Source organism: Pan paniscus, chromosome 6 (assembly GCF_029289425.2).
Source record: "Pan paniscus chromosome 6, NHGRI_mPanPan1-v2.0_pri, whole genome shotgun sequence".
Taxonomy (NCBI): domain Eukaryota; kingdom Metazoa; phylum Chordata; class Mammalia; order Primates; family Hominidae; genus Pan; species Pan paniscus.
In genome coordinates this window covers 167,913,016-167,933,359 of record NC_073255.2, presented here as the reverse complement: position 1 = coordinate 167,933,359, position 20,344 = coordinate 167,913,016, and the positions used below count along the sequence as shown (strand labels likewise).

Genomic DNA, 20,344 nt, shown 5'->3' with positions numbered 1-20,344 from the left:
ATATTCATCTTTGTTCTCATGATACTACAATGTCCTTCAGAGCAGAAACTGTGTCTTATTCATCTTTGTATTCCCAGCACCCAGCACAGTACCTGACACACAGCAAGCACTCAATAATGAATAAAGTGGCAGAGTTGGGTTTCAAAGTCAGGTCTTTTCTCTCTGGCACAAATCTCACATTTCTTCATGCTACTTCTCAATACCGTGAATCTGAAAAATTCCAAGAGCTGAGCTAGGTCTATTTTTGCCTAGCACTAATTAAAACACAGGCAAATAGATTATTATTAGTTCCATGAGGATTCAGTTGATTATTTTTTTGTACACCCCTTCCTCCATCATTCCACCACTTTGATCATCAGAGTACTTAGGATTACCTATATCTAAAATGACTGAAAGGCTAGGCATGGTTAAGTGCACCTGTAGCCCCAGCTACTCAGGAAGCTGAGGTGGGAGGCTTGCTTGAGCCCAGGAGTTGGAGGCCAGCCTGGGTAACACAGTGACACAGTTGTCATAATAAATAAGTAAGTAGACTGAAAGAACTTTCTCTATACTTTTATATCCTTTTGTAACTCTTATCCTGTTGCTTCCATAATACCACTGAGGCAGGGAGAGACTAAGTACATGGGGAGCAAGGTAAATTTATTTTTCTGTCAACAGACACTAAAAATGGATATATCAATAGAAAGTCATTTCCCATCATTTCCCTCAAGGTTCCTATGGATAGATATTAAAGTTTCAGTGCTTAAATTTAACATTGCAAAATGAAGCTAAAATTGAAATTTTTATGTAGTGAGTTCAATCTCATCACAGAAGTTTGTAAATGGGAGGAACCTTAGAAATCCTTTAGTCCAGCACTTTCATTTAAGCTTCCACGAAGAAACTGACATAAGACCTATAATGGCTCACTCAAGGTCATCCAGGCTATCGATGCCATTATACATCTTTTTCAAAGGGCTTTATTTTCCATCTAAACAAATTATCTACATCAGAATCCACCTATTTACATAGGGCTTATCTTTCTGATATTGTCTTTGCAATATCCTTGTTATAAAGAGGAAGGAACTGAAAACAAACAAAACAAAACAAGGTTGTCTTGTCCAGGGACATAGAGGAATCGGTAAAAAAGATAATTAGTACACAAAGTGATGGGGTTTCCTATTTGTAGTGTAGCCTTGTAGTCACACTGTGTTCTCTGAATGCCACAATGCTAACCCAAAATTACTTGTCCTTCCTGGGCCTGGATTCCATTCAATTTTATGCCTTGTTTAGTCTAAATGATTTCCCCAGCTTCGACATGTATTTATTTATTTATTTATGCGTTTCATTTTAGAAGTATACTTAAATCTACTCTTTACTCGAGTTTGTCTTAGTTCTAGTGCTGAGGAATGAAGATTCTGGGTAAAAGAAATCAAGATGATTTTTTTTTTTCTAGGCTTTACATTTCAAGGATGATTTCTCAAATGGCAACTGGCAGTCTACTCCTCAAATGATGACGTTTTCCACAGGAATTACAATTTAATTGGAATATTTTGTTTTCAATGGGAAGCAAAGATTTCTTTCCAAGAGGATCAGTTTGATAATGTTTTACCAGCTAGTGCTGCGAGACCAAATATAAACCAGTTCTGAGAAACAGGAAGTGAACTGACTGGTCTAGTCTGAGTGTCCCTGGCAGTGACGCAAATACAGAAATCAAATTAGGAAAACAAGATATGTGGGTGTGAGGCAATCGATAATAATCCAGGATGCTACAACATAAGCAAGAATGCCTTTAACCCGATGCCATTCATTTTAATAACACCCTGAGCAGTTTGATTTCCACGGAACACGCTGGTGATTAGAGAGCAGCAGGAGCTTGGGTTCCCTAGCAACAGCATGTGCTTTTGAGACAGTCATTAGCCTTTCAGTTAATCCCATCAACCCCTTACCTCTAAATGTATGACTGACATAAAAAAAATGATGTTTTAGAAAGTGCTTTGAAATTTCCAGGAGTGCAATGGAAGGGAATAATCACAATTAAAAAGTTATCTGGAGAACTACACTCCAGTGAAGGAAGTAATGTTCCTACGTGCCCAGCCTGTCCGTATATTTCCCTGCTCTCAGTTGTAGGTTTCTGAATCCCCTGTGGCAAAGGGCAAGGGAGGTGAAATTGTTTAGAGTTTCAGGCAGTCTTCTCACCTAAAGTGAGTAGTATTGCAATGTCTCTTGGAATCATGGCTCTGAAGATGAGGAGAGGAGCGGGATGGGCAGTTTGTGTGGTGAGGAGGCTGGCTGCAGGTAGGCTGGGAGGGAATGTCACACATAGTTTTCTTTCTCCTTTAAGCCGAATGAGGTATGCTGGTCAAAGGAACTTGGGGAAGGAGGATGGTGAGGGGAATGAAGTTCTTCTTCCTATTGATTGTTTTGTTGCACCAGAGGCTGTTTGTCCAAGGCCACTGGCCAAGAGCATTATTTTCGTGGCTAAAGTGAGGTTGGGCAGGTTTCCCATCCCTTTCACTAGTTTTAAACAAGACAACCCAGAAAGCGCAGCAAGGCTCTGGGAATATGATGTGGGTTGGCTTTTCCTACTCAGCTGCACCTTAAAGCGCCAGGCTGATGGGCTGATACTTCTCAAACCCTGAATCATTGCCTCCAGCTCTGTCCTGGGTTCAGGATGCACCACTCCACCCTCTGTGTAGCTTGGGTCAACTTCGGGGCGTCACTCCAATAGTAATTATTGCTGCGTTTGGCTGGACATCCTTATTACGGCCTGGGTCCCTCTCAGCTGGAAACTGGGCTCCTTCAGTTTGGCTGGGGTGACTTCTAGCACTTCCCGCCGCCCCACCTTACCCCCCTGCGCGCTCCCTTCCCAAGGCGACCACCTGCACCGCCCCACTTACCATCTGCCCCGCGGGGAGGGCCCCCCGGGCTAGCGGAGCCCTCCCTGCTCCCGGGCGGCTCTGGAGGAGCTCGGTGTTTGCCTCTAGCCCTTCGCTACCGGAGGATCAGGTTCCTCCCCTCCTCCCCCTCCAGCTCCGGCCGCCGCCGCCGCCGCCGCCGCCGCCGCCTCCTTCTTGCATGACACAGCAGAACCGCAGCTGCTGCAGCAATTCCAAGCCATCCGCCCAGGAAGCGCCGCAACCGGGACTCGGGAGGGGTGGAGGGGGCGAGGCAGAGGCCGCGGCCCCAGGGGATCCTTGGCCCCACTGTGCACCACACACTCCTTTCCCAGCCCAGGGGCACGCGAACAAAATGAGGCTCAAGCTGACCAGGCCGAGCCGGAGGAACGCTGGGGCTTGGCAGCAGAAGGGATGGGACCAGAGAGAAGGGTGTGGAGGAGACCCCAGTAAGGGCCAGGACATTTCAGGTAAAGAGAGGTAAGAAGAGGCCCAGAAGTCAAGGGCCAGACTGTGAAGGTGATTAGAGGTCAAAGAGAGGTAAGGAGGTAGAGTTGCAAAGAAGAGAGGCCGAGCTGGGAAGGGCGTGGGGGTGGGGGTAGCTGCAGGGGAGGGTGGGGGGTACAGTCTTGGGGAGGCCCGAGCTGAGCCCCCAGGCAGAAAAGGGGCTGAGTTGGGAGGCAAAGGAGGTAGGAGGAAAGGGATGAAAAGAATTAGGCATGAGATAGGAAGGTAAAACTTGGGAGAGATATTATAGAATTAGAAGGGTTGGAATGGAGCTCATTCATCATGGCTGATGAAGTAAACTGATGAGGTGGAGAGAGACAGAGTCAAGGCAAGGCCAAACGAAAAGATCTTCCATCCCACTCTTCAGTTTCTTGCGAAGTTTTTCTTGATTCCGCCAATCCACACAGTTTCCTTTATAAAATGGAAAAGCATGAACTAAAAAACCCAGAAATAGCTATCTGGCTTAGATTTACAGGATAAAATCTCCATGTCTGTAAAAACTTTAAGGCAGAAATTTGGGATTTATGGTACAAACCCTTTAAGGGACTGTGAGTCAGTAATACCCACAGCACTCAACATTGTGAGTTTCCACACATCCCTGGACTTGAGTGAGTCTTTCCAAGTGTTTGTTAATGGTACAAATGATGACAAAATTAGTGGTTCAAAAATATTAAAGTGCACATGCTTTTTGCTTTCTCTATGTATACAGAGGTTACATATATGTATACTTTCTAGCGTCTAGCAAGTATGGTATGGCTAGGGATAATTATGTTTTTCTGATTATTTTGTTTCCCATCAAACACCCCACGAATTTTACAGCAGACCGCCTTCTTGTCACCATTTGAAAGAATGTGGTCAGAAAAGTAATGCAAAAACTGCCACTTTGGTTTTGTCTGTACCTTCCAGGTCATATCTCCGTACCTCACTTCCTGACACAAACAAGTTTTCACTGTTGTCAGCAACAAAGCCCTAATATAGCTGCGGAAGAGAAAAACTGCATTGCATTTTGCCTCCTGCAAGCATCATCAACAGTTACTGGAGGAACGTAATTCCAGAAAGCTTGAAAGCCGTGGTGATGGTAATTATGTATCAAATGCCTGGTTCTATTTCTGTTATTATTGTTTTGTCATTTCTGTTTTCCCAGCGATCTGACTGAACTCGCAGAGGGACAAATCCAGTTTTTCTTTTTGACTTTTGTCAAACTAAATCAGGCCTGATAGAAAACTCATTGCTCTCCGGGGAAACAAAGTAGGAGCCACGAAATGTCATTTTAACAGAGCGTGGGTTTGGTGACTGTAGGAAAGGATTTGAGGACGCTCCTTCTGTTCGGCTTCCTATGTCATGAGCACAGGCTCCACGCACGCACAGACACCACGGCTCCCGGATGCTGTGGCTCCCCGATCTGGGCTCCTGCAGCGCCAGAAGCCCCTCCGGGATGCTTCGAGGGGCTCCCAGTGGGTGGAGGTACGGACGCCGCTGCGGCCGCCGCCGCCAGTCCTGCTGCTGTTGTTGCTGCTGCAGTCACGTGGGAGCCCCTTTAAGTTTCCATAGAGAGGCCTCTCTGGTGTCACATGATGGACATGATATAATGAAACAACATTGTGGAGAGGAAAGCATTAGGGGAGCCCACGGCTACAAAAACAAGTGAGTGAGAAGAGGTGGGAGGAAGAGAAACTACGCCACCTCCCCTGCAGCCGAGTGCACGCAGCAGCCTGGCGTGACAAGTGGGCGACGCCGGGGGGCAGGGAGCCGGGGTCCTTGGCCCTGGCCGGGGACCCCACCGCCCACCGCGCGGAGGACAACTTTTAGCCGGCAGCCCAGACCAGCGCGGCACCTGTCTCCGGAGTCTCCACCGCTCCTCCCGATTCATCCCAGGGAAATTCTCAAGAATACGCTCTACAAATCTACGTGCGCATCATTTTCACCTCGCGTCGCGCCCGGGAGGAAGGAACGAGGCAAGGAGCTAAAGCAGCGTGCGTTCAGCCCTGGGGTAAGTTCGTCGGGTGGGGAAGCCGGTCCCGCAGGACTTTGGGATGGGAATTTTGCTCTCCTTTGCGATCTCAGAGCGTGAAGAAGGCGTCCCCTCCGCTCCCGGCAGGGCTGATCGGCTGGCTAGTCAATTTCCCCTTAGCACGCCCCGTGCGCCCACCCTCGCTCAGCCCGGGGCCCCCTCGCGGTCCCCCGGAAGGGGTCTGCGGTTCCTGGCCAGGACGTTCGGAAGGCGAGCGGGGGAAGGTAGGGCTGTCGCGGGAACCCGGCTTGTGAGAGCGATTTCGCCATGTTTGTGTTGCTAAGAGCACTTTTTCCCCTTTGCTGTGGCTTGATGCCACATGGCTCCTCCGGAGCTGCTGCCGGGCTGAGAGAGTGTTTTTTTTTTTTTTTTCAATGTCCGCATTCCAGCTAATGTTGCGCAGATAAAATTCAAACTTGAGGTAAACAGAAGAAGAGGAGGAGGAGGAGGAGGAGGGGAGGGGGGAGGAAGGGAGGACTGTTTCCATTTCGAGATCCCACCTCTTCCCTCCGCGCAGCCCAACATCCCGAACCTAGAGACAACTCTTGCCTTTCTCCCACGTCCCCCACCTTTGCTGTCAACAAGAAATAAAGGCGGGGGGGGGTGGGGTTGGAGGTAGGGGGTGGCGTGCTTATTAATTAGAAAGGACGCGGTGTCTCGGTTCTCCACTGGAATCAGCAACTCCCTGGAACTCGGGCCTCTGGCCCCGTCCCTCTTTTCTCCGGCAGGGACGCAGGATGCCTTGGTGCACTCTAGAGACGGGGACCGGAGGGTGCAGCGCCCCTGGGTGGGGCGAAGGGCGCCGGTCTCCTCACGCCCTCTGACTTTAGGACACCAGACAGTGTCTCTTTAACCCCACCCCAGGCGCAGGTTTCCAGAAGGCGGGGTGGGTGGGGCCCCCGATTTCCAGAAGGCGAGTTACCTAGCAGGTGTGTGGGGTGGGCATTGCTATTCGGTAAGTCTGTTGCATGGGGTAGGATGACGTGGGGAGCTTAAAAGCTTTAAAGCCAGCGCAAAGGTAGAGCTGCGTCTGCTGTTTTTGTTTGTTTTTTTTTTCTCCTGTGTCTGTGGCAAATTAAGGAGAAAAATCAAGACGTTCCCTTCAGTCCTCCCTCGGTGTTAACGTCTGCTCCAGCTCGCAGCCCGCTGCTGGGTGAGTGGCGACATCAGGGCGAGGGTGAGCTTCGTCACGGGGAAAGCTGGAGGCTCCTGACAGCTCGTAGCCGTCCTCCCCTCGCCCCGCCCTAGGCGGAAGGTGTGGGTTGGGTGGTCCGAGGAGGGTGACGTCCAAGGTGGGGTGGGCACAGGCTCGGGATCCCTCGCAGCGCTAGGGGCCGCAGCCCCGGTCGCCGGGGAGTGCCGTGGCAGGGAGGCGGCAGCCACGTGAGGGGTCTGCGGAAGCGCCGGAGCTGAAAGCTGGGGGCGAAGTGCGTAGCAGAGTCGTGACGGGGGTGACACGCAGCAGCCGGGGGCGGCGGGCCGCCGGAGCCGGGCGCCTCCCACGCAGGGCCGGCGTTCCCCGCCGCGGGTGGGTGCGCACTCGCCGGCCCTCTCCCGGGAGACCGTTTCCGGGAGCGGGCGCTGGCGGGGCGGGGCCGGGGCGGTAAACAGGGTGGTGCCCTCTGCCCTCCCGCCCCCGGCCTGCCGGGGCGCGCGGCCGGCGGCGCCCGGGGCGGCGGAGGCGCGGTCCCGGCGCCGGGCAGCGGGGGCGCGCCCGCTCTCCGCCGCCCCCGCGCGCGCCCGCCGCCGCCCGGCCGGCCTCCTCTGTTTTTGTTTTGATGGAGCCCGCGTGCAGCTGGCGCGTGTCGAGTCACGTGCCGTGGGCGGGAGGGGGCCGGGGCGCGGGAGGCGAGGGCGCGGTAACACGGGCCGCAGGGGCCTGCGCCCGCGGAGGGCGCGCGAGGGGGCGTGTGGCCCCCGATGGAGCCCTGCGGCGCGGGTGCCCCGGCGCTGGCTGAGGGGCTTGGCGCTTCTCGGCGAGCAGTGCTAGGTTTGTCGTCGCAGCGCTTCGGGGAGCCTAGTCCAGGAGAGAGGGCCTGCCTGCGCTGCTCGGCTCAGAACTCGGACCTTACAGGTGGTGTGTACATCCCAGTGGACGGGTAGACACTTCTGTGTGCTCCTGAAGGCCGGCTGCGTGTAATAACCAACTGGAGTGCTTTAAGAAGGATTCTAACGCCCAGCCCAATCCCAGACCAATTGGACCCACATCCACATAGGGCCTGGACAGTGTATTTTTAACCCCCTCTTCCCCATAAGTGATTTTGGTGCAGTGAGAATTTATAGAAGTAACCAGCTTGATGGAATAGCTACTTGTGAAATCATACCTATTTAGGGACAAAATAGTAAAAATAGCTAAAATAGCTAACACGTATTCATCTGTCACTCAGTGGGGTCTCTATGTGTCAGATACTGCGGCTCCCCAAACATGGATCTACTCGTAGAAGTACTGTTACCCCTATTTTATAGTTGGAGGAGGAGCGGAAGCTCGGAGTTAATCAGGGAGGACTGTGACTAGGACCTAGGGAGGTCGAGTTCAAAACCCCTACTTTCAACAGTCACATACGCCTCGTGGAAAATGTACCTTTGCCTAAGGGCCCCATGTTTGTGTGAATAGTAGTAATGTTTGCCTGAGGGCCAGCTTGTTTATGTGGGTACATTTCTACTGTTAAGATTTTTGTCTGAAAAGCTTTGCTTGTATAGGGGAGGAAAATCATTTGGTGATTCTTTAAGGCCTGTAGGCGACCTTTTCCAGAAGTTTATTGTGGATCAAGGAGAGAGGGGATCTCCATAATTTGAAGTGAATAGGTTCTCTGGAAGTTTCTTGTTTTGTTTTTGAGACTTGAGCATTTGTATAATATGAAGGGGAGAGTCCGGAAGAGGCAGATATTTTCCAAGTATTTACATGAGCAACCACAAGAGTACTTTAGGTTGCTGGATGCGATACAGTTGTGGTGTGGTCACAGCTGGATGTACCCAGAAGTGCGGTACAGTACAGAGTAGCAGAAGTTCTGCCATTAGCATTTTGGAGAAAAAAAAAAAACAACTAGTCTGGAGTACAGAAACTTTGCTGTTACATCTCTTTTCTCCCCTTAATTTGTTTGATTTGTCTCCTGGTCAGATAAACTGTTGGTGGGACGTTTAGATGTGGGAGTAGTCCATTTCATTAGTATTTTCTGTACAGAGATTCCAAAGAAAACTCATAGTAAACAGAGGTTTCTCCCTGAAAACAAATGATACTAGCTACAGTGTATTTGTGACCAGTATGTATTATTAAGAGGTACCGTGTCACAAAGAACATTATATTCCTGTTGATTGCTGTCAAATATTGTTACCTCTATGGCAGGCATGGGTATATTATTTAGCACACTTTAGGGATTGGTTTTCATATTACTTGCAGTTTTGATGAGGAAGGCTTATAGACCTACTCAGGCAAACCTGACTGGAACGTGAGTATCTGTGGTCTGGTGTGGAAATAGCTCTCTAGCCCCATCTCCCTCCTCCCATTGTCCACCCCCATCCTCCTTACCACGAAACACATTTTTCACCAGCATTGCCAAACCACTTGGGATTCCTGCGCATGGCTTTGCTTAGTTTGCTCTTCTGCTTCTTGGATACCTCCTTCAGGAAATGTTCCCTGATTTCTCCTCAGAAACCATTTAAAAAATACCCTCCCTGCGTCATCTCTGCATTATATATATGCTTGTCTTATTGCATTATATCGCAGCATATCTCATTGTATTTGTTACATATTGGACACCACTGCTAAATTGGGCTCCTCAAAGGTGAGAATGGTGACTTGTTTATCTGCACATCACTGGCACACAGTAAGCACTTAAGTTTATTGCATTGGTCGCAATTACATTTACTTCCATTTAAGTTGCATTATCTGTGTCGGTGTTTTCCTGAATCACTCATCTTCATTCTGAACTGTCCTCACCTCCTTCTCTGCTGCTTGCTACCAGGCTAAAAACACAGCTGAAAGCACCCCAAGACAAAACTTACACAGAAAATACACAATAATAGTAACACATTATCAAAGAAATAGGAAGGGGCAAAATATCAGTTTTTCACTTGTTTGCGAATTTCGTCCTTCACTGGCCGATTGGACGGTGTGAACTTTCTTGGTTACTAATATATGCTGGAGGAGATGCCCAAGGTTGTTTTTACTTTTCGATTTACTTGGGAAGGAAGAACTAGTACTACATTACCAGTGGACATGCTTTGATGTGCCATAACAGCACAGGTGCTTCATCACATTTCATTGCTGTAATTTTCAGATTGAGTATTACAGAGGTATTTGTAGAGCAGCACTGTCCCATAGAGCTTTTGGAGAGGATGGAAATGATTTATAAATTTGTATTATCCAGTGTGGTAGCCACTAGCCACTTGTGGCTATTGAGCACATTAAGTGTGACTGACGAACTGAATTTCTTTTCTTTTCTTTCTTTTTTTTTTTTTTTTGAGACGGTGTTGTTCTGTCACCAAGGCTGGAGTGCAGTGGTGCAATCTTGGCCCACTGCAACCTCTGCTTCCCAGGCTGAAGCGATCCTCCCACCTTAGCCCTCCCGAGTAGCTGGGATTACAGGGGCCTGCCACCATGCCTGGCTATTTTTGTGTTTTTAGTAGGGGTGGGATTTCGCCATGTTGCCCAGGCTGGTTTTGAACTCCTGGGCTCAAGCAATCTGCCCGCCTCGGCCTCCCAAAGTGCTGGGATTACAGGTGTGAGCCCCTGCGCCTGGCCAGAATTGAATTTCTAATTGATAAATGTAAATAGCTGCTAATGGCTACTGTATTGGATGGCACAGTTACAGAAGATATGTCTGTAATTGACAGGTCATCATTTAGGCTAAGGTATTCTGCCTTTAAAAGTCTGCAGTCACAGAAGATATGTCCTGTAATTGACAGGTCATCATTTAGGCTAAGGTATTCTGCCTTTAAAAGTCTGCAGTCATCTTCTAGGGCTTAACACCATGCTTCCCGTTCATAGATTATAAGGTGCTTAGTGGGTGATATTTTTGGCCTATGTGGGGCCTTCATATTATGGAGCATTCGTGTGTTCTGTGGCTTTTCATGTAGTGCGTGTGGTCTTCCTTTTTCAGGAGCAGAGTAGAGTGATTATTAGTAATTATGATTATGAGTAATTATTTACAAATGGATGTGAGCCCTTGGCGTATACACTAAAAGTCCTGTGAGTTGAATCAGTACTTTTCTGAGATGCATTGTGAGGGGAAGGAACTGTGCTTGTCTTGCTGACCATTGATCTCCAAGGCCTAATATGCTACTTGACACCTATCAGTGCTCATAAATATGTTTTGAATGAATGAATGAATGTTCAATTAACTTAAGCCTTCCAGTTTAGCTTCAGAGGCTGTAACATGGAGCTGAGAAGAGAAGTAAGGAGTAACTACACCAGTGGCTTTATAGTTCTTCCAAGGAACGCAGTCTCTCCAGGGGTACTATTGTTAGCTCTGTGACTCTGATTTCTTTCTGGTAAGATATGTAGCAGGAATTGTTACACTTATTTGATGACAGATTGAAAAATAAAGTCACAAGAAGATTTGGTGCTCAGGTCATACAGAGAGAGTTGGAAGTATACATCAAATGGAAGTAGTTGTTTCTATTGCATTGTGCAGTCATCCATGATAACTTCTTTTTTTTTTGAGATGGAGTCTCGCTCTGTTGCCTAGGCTGGAGTGCAGTGGCACGATCTCAGCTCATTGCAGCCTCTGCCTCCCAGGTTCAAGAGATTCTCCTGCTTCAGCCTCCCTAGTAGCTGGGATTACAGGTGTGCGCCACCACGCCCGGCTAATCTTTGTATTTTTAGTAGAGATGGGGTTTCACCACGTTGGTCAGGCTGGTCTCGAACTCCTGGCCTCAGGTGATCTGCCCACCTCAGCCTCCTGAAGTGCTGGGATTACAGGCGTGAGCCACGGCACCTGCCCCATGATAACTTCTTCAGAGGAAATAAAATAAAATAAAATCATGCGCTGAACTATGTTAGAAAGTTTGGGTTGTAAAATCCAAGTTTGTTTGGTAATTGTGTATGTTAATGGAGTCTGAAAAAAGGACTGAAAATATTACCTCTAGTGTGGCAGGACATTGACAAAACAACTTAACCATGAGAAACAGGAATGGAAACATTTCTTTCTTCAGCTTCCAAATCTCATGTATTCTGTGATTTTTTTTCTATGATAATCCTAGCACCCAAGTTACAAGCTTGTCAAATGGGATATTTAAAATGTAAATAGAAAATGTTTAATTGTGTAGATAACCCCTACTAGGCTTTGAAAAAAAAATATATATATATATAGTATCAGACACATCAAACATCTGTTTAGAATAAGAGCACTAAGATCAAAAATTGTAGATTTTATTTCATGTAGTAGATCCTATATTGGGGGTTGATGATGTAGCCGAATATTTGGTTTAGTACCTTTAAGAGACGATAAACATACTCTGCTATCTATACTATGCATCAGACTTAACCTACTTTGTGCTGCTATGTGTGTTTGGATTTTAGGCCTGTCTTCATCCACAACAGCTTGTTCCTAGGATAAATGTTGTCTTCCTATCATTCTGCCACTACATCTTCCACAAATGAAAAGTAATTTTATCATAGAGTAAGTCAAACACAATTGGAAATACAAATCTGTTGTCTTAAAAAAAAAGTCATAGAATACATTCCAAGATAAAATGGGAAGACTTCTCTTTTAAGCAATTCCTAGTCCTTTAGTCCTTACTTTTCAAATACCTTTGGTATGAACCTTTTGGGTGAGGCAAAAATACAAAAGCCCCCGAATCGAAAACAAAGTATCAACCACGTGTTCGTCAATTCCTGCTGTTGCCCTTGAAACCAAACCAAAACACGAGCATAACAAGACAAAACCCACCACTGCTAATAGCAACAAAAGTTAACCCAACCAACCACACAGAAAGAGCCTGTGAGATTTGAGTTGTCATTTTTGTAGCGAGGTCAATCATGTGAAGTCTTTTTTATTTAAAACATTTTTTATTTATCTTTTTCAAGACGGGGTCTGGAGTGCAGTGGCATAATCACAACTTACTGCAGCCTTAACCTCCTGGCCTCAAGCAATCTTCCCACCTCAGCCTCCCCAGGAGCTGGTACTACAGGCACATGCTACCGTGCCTGGCAAATTTGTGTTTTTTGTTTGCTTGTTTGTAGAGACAGTGTTTTGCTATGTTGCCCAGGGTTGACTTGAACTCCTAGGCTCCAGTGACCCACCCCCTCGGCCTCCCAAAGTGTTGGTTTACAGGCATGAGCCACTGCGCTCGGCCAAGTCTTCTTTTTTAGGTATTAAATGTAAATTACTCATGACAAAAATACTTGCCTGTATCTGAGTAGATAGTAATGATATTAGAATTAATGCTACAAAAGATCAGGATGTATTTTTGCCTAGAAGATCCTATGGGACTACTTGGATTCAGGTATATAGTTTAAGAATCATTTTGAAGGTCACTAACTTGTTCGAGTTTGAGGATGTTACTGGCTTCACTTCTTTCTCATCAGTGGAGTGGTTGGATTGAACTCTGGTTCTCAAACTTTGGTGTATCAGAATCACTGAAGAACACACATTATTGGGTTGCACCCCAGAGTTTCTGACTCAGAAGGTCTAGGGTGGGCCCACTAATGTATATTTCTTACAAGTTTCCAGGTAATGCTGACGTTGCTGGTCAGAGGGCCAAACTTTGAGAGCCGTTGGGGTAGACAGTATCTTCTAAAGTTCTGTGATTTTTTTTTTTTTTTGCCTGTTCCCCCCACCCCCATCACTTTTCAAGTTGAGCACTGATCACTGCTTGATTTCTAAAGGATTATGTCATTTAAAAATTGCTGTATGGCAGACTGAGTTGTAAAAGTTTAAAATGGATTAGATTAATTTTATTTTGAGAATTTCTTGAGAACTCCATATATTTTCCAAAAATAATGAGTCTGTTAAAACTCAGATTGGGTATTCCTACTTAGCTAAATTAGAAATCCCCAGTTAAAATATATTAAAGTATTTCCGATGTTACTAAATGACAAAACTATTTGCTACTCCTTAAACCTAAATGTTGTATTAAATCTAACCAAGTGCCTTTTATTTATTTAGAAATGGTCTCACTCTGTCACCCAGGCTGGAGTGCAGTGGCACAATCATAGCTCATTGCAGTCTCAACCTCCTGGGCTCAAGTGATCCTCCCTCCTCAACCTCCTGAGTAGCTGGGACTGCAGATGTGTGCCACCACGCCCAGCTAAATAAAAAAAAAATGTTTTTCTAGAGATGGGATCTTGCCTTGTTGCATAGGCTGGTCTCGAACTGCTGGGTTCAAGCCATCCTCCCGCCCCAGCCTCCCAAAGTGCTGGGATTACAGGAATGAGCTACTGTGCCTGACCTATTTAGTTTTAGAAATGGAGTCTCGCTGGATTGCCTAGACTGCCCTTGAACTCCTGGGCTCAACTAATCCCCCCACCTCAGCCTTCTGAGTAGCTGTGACTACAGGTGCATGACATGGCATGTGGTCTTCTCTTAATATGCAGCTACAGAGTACAATGCAGCACATTATATAGTTGTGGACTCACTAGATAAAATGATTTTCATGAGACATAGTTTTTTCTAGACAAAACTCCACGGATTTGGGTCCATAATAGACTGTGACAGCGTTAACTTGGACATCCCCTAAAGATAACAGCCTCACGGAAGAATCATGGTTGCGGGAAGGAAATGTCCATCGGGGCATGGATGAGTACGTCAGGGCACAGTCATTCCTGATTTTGATGACCTTGGAGAACAGTGGTGGCTCTGTAGTTTCTAAATGAGGGGACTGTGGGGCTGGAATCTGGTAGGAAAGGGAGTGGGGTTACTAGGAGACTTGTCTTCAAGCAGCCCTTTCATAGCAAGCACACCGTTCTTAGGGTGTATGTTTATGGGAGAGGGAAGATCCTGGGGAGGCGTTGGTGGAGATTCCAAGGCATTCTAAGAGGACAGGTGGCGCTCTGGAAGCATTCCATGTTAAACCAGACTCCCAGGTGCTGAGAATCAGATGGACTCAAGTTGAGTCCAAGTGAGGTTTGACAGTATATTCTAATATGACTAAATGTATTGGAGAGAAAAGAAAAGTTAAGACTTTGAGGAAAATATATATAACTTTACCTGAAAGCAGAGAAATAAAATAGAAGAAATTGGTGAGCAGGGAATGGGAAGACAAAAATGGAATGTTGTAAGTTTTTAAATGTCCTGAAACTTTTAAAAGACATATTAACTATGTCAAGATGAGTCAATAGCACAGGGTTCTTTGTTAGAAAATAATAAATGAATAAGTTTTCCTTTTTGTTTCTGGTGAATACTTCGCAATATCGCCAGGTGCTATTATTTGACTCATGTCAAATGCCTTTCCAAAGTTATGCCCAGAATTCATGCAATGCTTACATTTTTAGATTGCTTTATGATTGTTACCTTGTTTAAATCAAGTTTCTGGAAGGCACACATGACCGTTATTACTAGGCGTGCTTTATGGATTAGGAAACAAATCATTTGTATAGCGCAGACCACGAAGCTGGGTTGAGACCATGAGACTTCTCTGCTTTTCACACTACCAGTTTTAGTTTTATCTTGAAATTGTATATTGTCTCACCGCTTTTATAAGAGGATTGAGCCTTAAAATCTTAAGAGTTGATTTGGCATACGCGTAATTGATTTGAGACTATGTTTCATGGACCCAGCTTTAGATTTTGATCACCTCTTTCTCTTTGAAAAGAGCTACGTGTGATTTGCTACCCAGATCTGTACTCATTTCTTGACTCAAGTATGTATCTGTGACATAATCTTCGTAGTTAAATCTGTGAAACTTTCAAATCCTTCAGACTTGACAGTGTGAGGCTGGGGTTGGCAGTCTGCTTAACAAGATGCTGGGACCACCTCTGAATTAGTGAATCAGGGAGCTGCTGTGTGATCCCCTCCTCCAGGCTTTCCTGGAGTTTGTCTCTGCCACTTCCTCAAGCCCTTTAAAAAGGCTCCTGTGCTTTAGAGAGTTAGGATGTTAATGACCATTCTTTTTTCTTGTACTTTATTAAGTACTAGTCTTATTAGACTAGTGCTTAAGTGGCAGTGTCTGCCTTTGCCTTCTCCCATCTCTTTATGCTCCTTTCTTCCAACTTCTCACGTTTCTGTTTCTCGCACGGCCAGGTGTCCAGCATGCCATGCTGACTTGCGGTTGGCCAATCCCCTCCTTGTAGATTTCCTCCACATTTTCCTCTTCCTCCTTTTCCTGTGGGAAGTTCTTTTTCTGGGCTGTGGCTGGTCTTACGTAGTTCGGTGGAAAAAGTATTGAGGTAGTGTTAGATACTGTGCTGCACCTCCAGGAGTGTCCAATCTTTTGGCTTCCCTGGGCCACACTGGAAGAAGAAGAACTGTCTTGGGCCACACGTAAAATACATGAACACTAACGATAGCTGATGAGCTAAAAAAAAAAAAAATTGCAAAAAAAATCTCATAGCGTTTTAGGAAAGTTTGTGAATTTGTGTTGCGCCACATTCAAAGCTGTCCTGGACCACATCTTGGACAAGCTTGCTTACAGTATTTCTGCTGGATTTCTGGTTCCAACTAGCTATGGAACCCTGTGAGAGATTTGAGTCTCCGCTCATCTGAAATGAGAGGTTGGATGGAGAAAGGTCTTTCCAGCCCTAAAATGCTGTGATTGAGATTATTCATACGGTGGTATGGTTGTAGACCCTCACAGGAAACTTCAGCATTTTGAAAGGTACCCAGTAATCAAGACTAGTCTCAGTGTAGGGGTGATGCCTTTGAGTCCCCAGGTAAAACGATCTTGGACTCCTTAAATTAGACTGCCTGCCTTGTGGCCGGCCCTCTTCTTCAGGAGTTAGGGATGGGTCAGGAGGGCACCCTTGTCTTTATTGTGATATCTACGTTAGAATACCCGAATATTGAACCTGGATTACACTTTGGAAAAATTGCTGACACAGGTGTGAAATATTCGGCTGCTTTTCATCTCCATGAAGGAGGCAGTGGCCTTCTAAAGTTGTTCTTTCGGTGATGGTATTTAAACCACTAGGAGAGTTTCTGGGAACCTGCTTCATGCCTCTGTTAATTCTTATACAACTCATAAAAAATGCCACTTCAGATCTTTCTCTTGCAAAATTGTGCATGGCCTGTGACCGTAAGTGCTAGTGTCCTATTTCTAGGGACATTTTTGTTAGTACTGAATCTTTTTGTTATGTTCACCAAGCTACTTATCTGTCCATTGTCAAGGCCACTGACAGTTGTTTTGCTGTCTGCTTTTGTATTGATGTGTCATGCATTCATTGCACATATTGTTTATTTTTTTAAATCTGTGTTTATCTTTTTTGTTTGTTTCCAGAGAGATTAGTTATTGCTATGCTAAGAACATTTATTTAATCCTTTGTCCTTAGTGTCATTCATATTCCTTTAGCTATTCCTATTTTTTAGCTTTTTAGAACTTTATAATACCTACTTTTTATGGGCCTACTTCCAAAATAATTTATGGTGACTCTTCCATTTTTAGCGTGTATTGCCTGAAAATTCAGGTATTTAATAGCAAATGAAAGTTTTTTTTTTAAATGCTGTTTATTTTGGATTTTATCTTTGAAATCTGTAGTTTGTTTTATGCCTCTTAGTTAGCTTACAAAAAGTTACTCTGCTTACACGTCTCTTATTTTCATGGAAAAAGATATAACATCCCCCTTTGCTCCCCCTTTTAAAGGGTTCTAAATTGAGATTCTTTCTGCTACTAATTTAATTCTTCTGAAAAAGAAACATAGGGGTTTGTTCTTTGCCATATATCTTTGTTACTGCCTAACAAGCAGTTTGGAACAATGACTTTATAGACTTAATCAGTACCCTGTTTAGTCATTTCATATCATCTGCAGTATGTTTTTGAGATACATATTTTTTAAAAAAATAAAAGATCATTTGGGATTCTAAACAACAGAAATATCCAAACAACAGAATTGCTCTAAAGTTTTAAAAGTGATCATCTGTATGAGAAATCATGCCTTGCAATAACTGAAGAACATTTGCTCTTCTGTGGGAAACAGTGGCGGCACGTCCTCGGCTCATTCTTGGTCTGAGTGGTCCAGCCACTTACCCCAGAAAGCAGTCCTGCACTGTGGAGGGAAACCACAGTGGCTCCCGAGAATCCATTGGCAATGGATGCATTCTGACCACATTTATTGTTGTTTTTGGAGGGTAACAGTTGTTTTAAAGCACTGAACTGTAATTGCATAAATACTCATCTTACTTCCTAAAACGTGTTTTTTGATCATCGTGCTCTTTTGGAGTAAGAGCTGTAAGCTCTGGTAAGATTACTCCTCAGGAACATGTTGGGTCTTGGACATTGCAGGTCAGTCATCTAGGGCAGCGGTCTCCAATCTTTTTGGCACCAGGGACTGGTTTGTGGAAGATAAGTTTTCCACGGATGGGTGGGGTGGGGGATGGTTTCAGGTTGATTCAAGCGCATTCCATTTATTGTGCACTTTATTTCTATTATTATTACATTGTCATATATAATGAAGTAATTATACAACTCACCATAATGTAGTATCAGTGGGAGCCCAGAGCTTGTTTTCCTGTAACTAGATGGTCCCATCTCGGAATGATGGGAGACAATGACAGGCCGTCGGGCATTAGACTCTCGTAAGGAACCCGCAGCCTAGATCCCTCGCATGCGCAGTTCACAGTAGGGTTGGTGCTCTTATGAGAATCCAATGCTGCTGCTGATCTGACAGGAGGCGGAGCTCAGGCAGTGATGCAAGTGATGGGGTGCGGCTGTAAATACAGATGAAGCTTTGCTTGCTAGTCCACTGCACACCTCCTGCTGTGTGGTCCAGTTCCTAACAGGCCACAGACCAGTACCCATCTGTAGCCCGGGACTTGGGGGCCCCTCATCTAGAGTATTCTGGACTGTGGACTCTGTGTTCCTTTTCATGCATTGGAATCTTCCTAGTCCTCAACAGGGAGTCTAGGAGCAGGCACAAGGAAACATGTCCCCTCTGGGTAAACTTTCTGTCCAAAATTAAACAAAACAAACAAAAAACCTGAATACGTCTGGAATCTATCGGGGTGTTTTGTGGATGCAGGCCCACCCTGGCCCTGGCATATCAGCAAGCCAGTTGTGGGCCATTCTTTTCCTCCCTGTTTATTGTCTTTTTTTCCTGCGTTCTTTACTCACTCAGTTTCCTTCCTTTTTTGTCTTTTTTGGTTCTTTTCCGTTTCTTCTCTTTTGCCTTTTACCTTCTTCCATTCCTTATATGGATAGCCTAGGAAACATCCTACACTTACCATAGGCATTTTTTTTAGCCTGATTAATGGCAGTCCAGAACTAAAGACAAATTTTACTCTGATATTATGGTCTGTAAAATCACATGCTGGTGCAAATTATTTATTTGTTTGTTTGTTTGTTTGTTTTTTGAGACAGAGTTTCACTCTTGTGGCCCAGGCTGGAATGCAGTAGGATGATCTTGGCTCACTGCAACCTCTGCCTCCTGGGTTCAAGCAGTTCTTCTGCCTCAGCCTCCCAAGTAGCTGGGATTACAGGCATACACCACTACACCCAGCTAGTTTTATATTTTTAGTAGAGACGGGGTTTCACCATGTTGGCCAGGCAGGTTTCGAACTCCTGACCTCAGGTGATCCACCCGCCTTGGCCTCCCAAAGTGCTGGGATTACAGGCATGAGCCACCGTGCTCGGCCTGGAGTTTCACTCTTGTTGCCCAGGCTGGAATGCAGTGGGATAACCCTGGTTTACTGCAATCTCCACCTCCTGGGTTCAAGCAATTCTTCTGCCTCAGCCTCCCAAGTAGCTGGTATTACAGGCATGCACCACCACACCTGGCTAATTTTATATTTTTAGTAGAGATGGGGTTTTACCATGTTGGCCAGGCTGGTCTCTTGAACTTCTAACCTCAGGTGATCCACCCACCTCAGCCTCCCATAGTGCTGGGATGACAGGTGTGAGCCACTGTGCCTGGCCCGGAGTTTCACTCTTGTTGCCCAGGCTGGAATGCAGTGGGATGATCTCGGTTCACTGCAGTCTCCACCTCCTGGGTTCAAGCAATTCTCCTGCCTCAGCCTCCCAAGTAGCTGGTATTACAGGCATGCACCACCACACCCAGCTGATTTTATATTTTTAGTAAAGACGGGGTTTCACCAAGTTGGCCAGGCTGGTCTCTCGAACTTCTAACCTCCCGGATGGTCCACCCACGTCGGCCTCCCAAATTGCTGGAATGACAGGCGTGAGCCACCACACCCGGCCAGTGCAAATTATTTCTGAAGAGTTTAATATGTTTATATAGCATATTTCAGGTTGAATGGAAAAGATATGTGAAATGTATCACTTCTCAAGCTGTTTTTGATATTTAAATGGGCATTCAAATAGGTTTCAGATTGATGTTTAAATTTTCAGATTTAAATAGGCATTCAAATAGGTTTCAGATAGGTGTTTAGACTTTCAGATTTAACTAGGCATTCAAATAGGTTTCAGATTGAAGTTTAAAGAACAGTTTGCCTAAATTTTGGTAATAAATAACTATAATAGAATTTCAGGATCCTTTCTACGTATGGAAATTTTTGGTAAACAAAGATATTGTTTGGGTTAAAGTAGTATTTTTAAATTTCTTAAACTATAACAGAGTTTGGTATGTAAACAATGTGGTAGAGTCAAATTTGTGTTAAATAGCAACTGTGACCTATGCCACTCTGAAGGAGCACAGTATATTCTAGCTGTAAGGGCCTTGGGAGCACATTGAGTTCAATCTTCTCATTTTATAAATGAGACAATTTACTTAAACTTACACACCTGGTTCACAGCATAACGGACCACAGTTAGGTCTTCCACCTCCCTGTCCACTGTGCTTTTTGGGCAGAAGATAAGGTTAGGAAATTTAGAAGTGAAGTGGACAGAATAGCATGAGAAGACCACT

General features: G+C 45.5%; 1 protein-coding gene across 3 annotated transcripts in view; it reads right to left on the bottom strand.

The window, feature by feature from the left end:
* The window catches only part of MKLN1 (muskelin 1), a 390,597-nt gene extending 387,499 nt beyond the window's left edge, over window positions 1–3,098 (bottom strand). Inside the window, exon 1 of one of the 3 annotated variants that reach the window (XM_034964996.4) lies at window positions 2,877–3,098. The gene's annotated coding sequence lies outside the window, so the exon portion shown is untranslated. The remainder of the gene's footprint in view (window positions 1–2,876) is intronic. The other 2 variants (XM_063606098.1, XM_063606097.1) reach the window with 2 other exon arrangements.
* Between the last annotated feature and the right edge of the window lie 17,246 nt (window positions 3,099–20,344).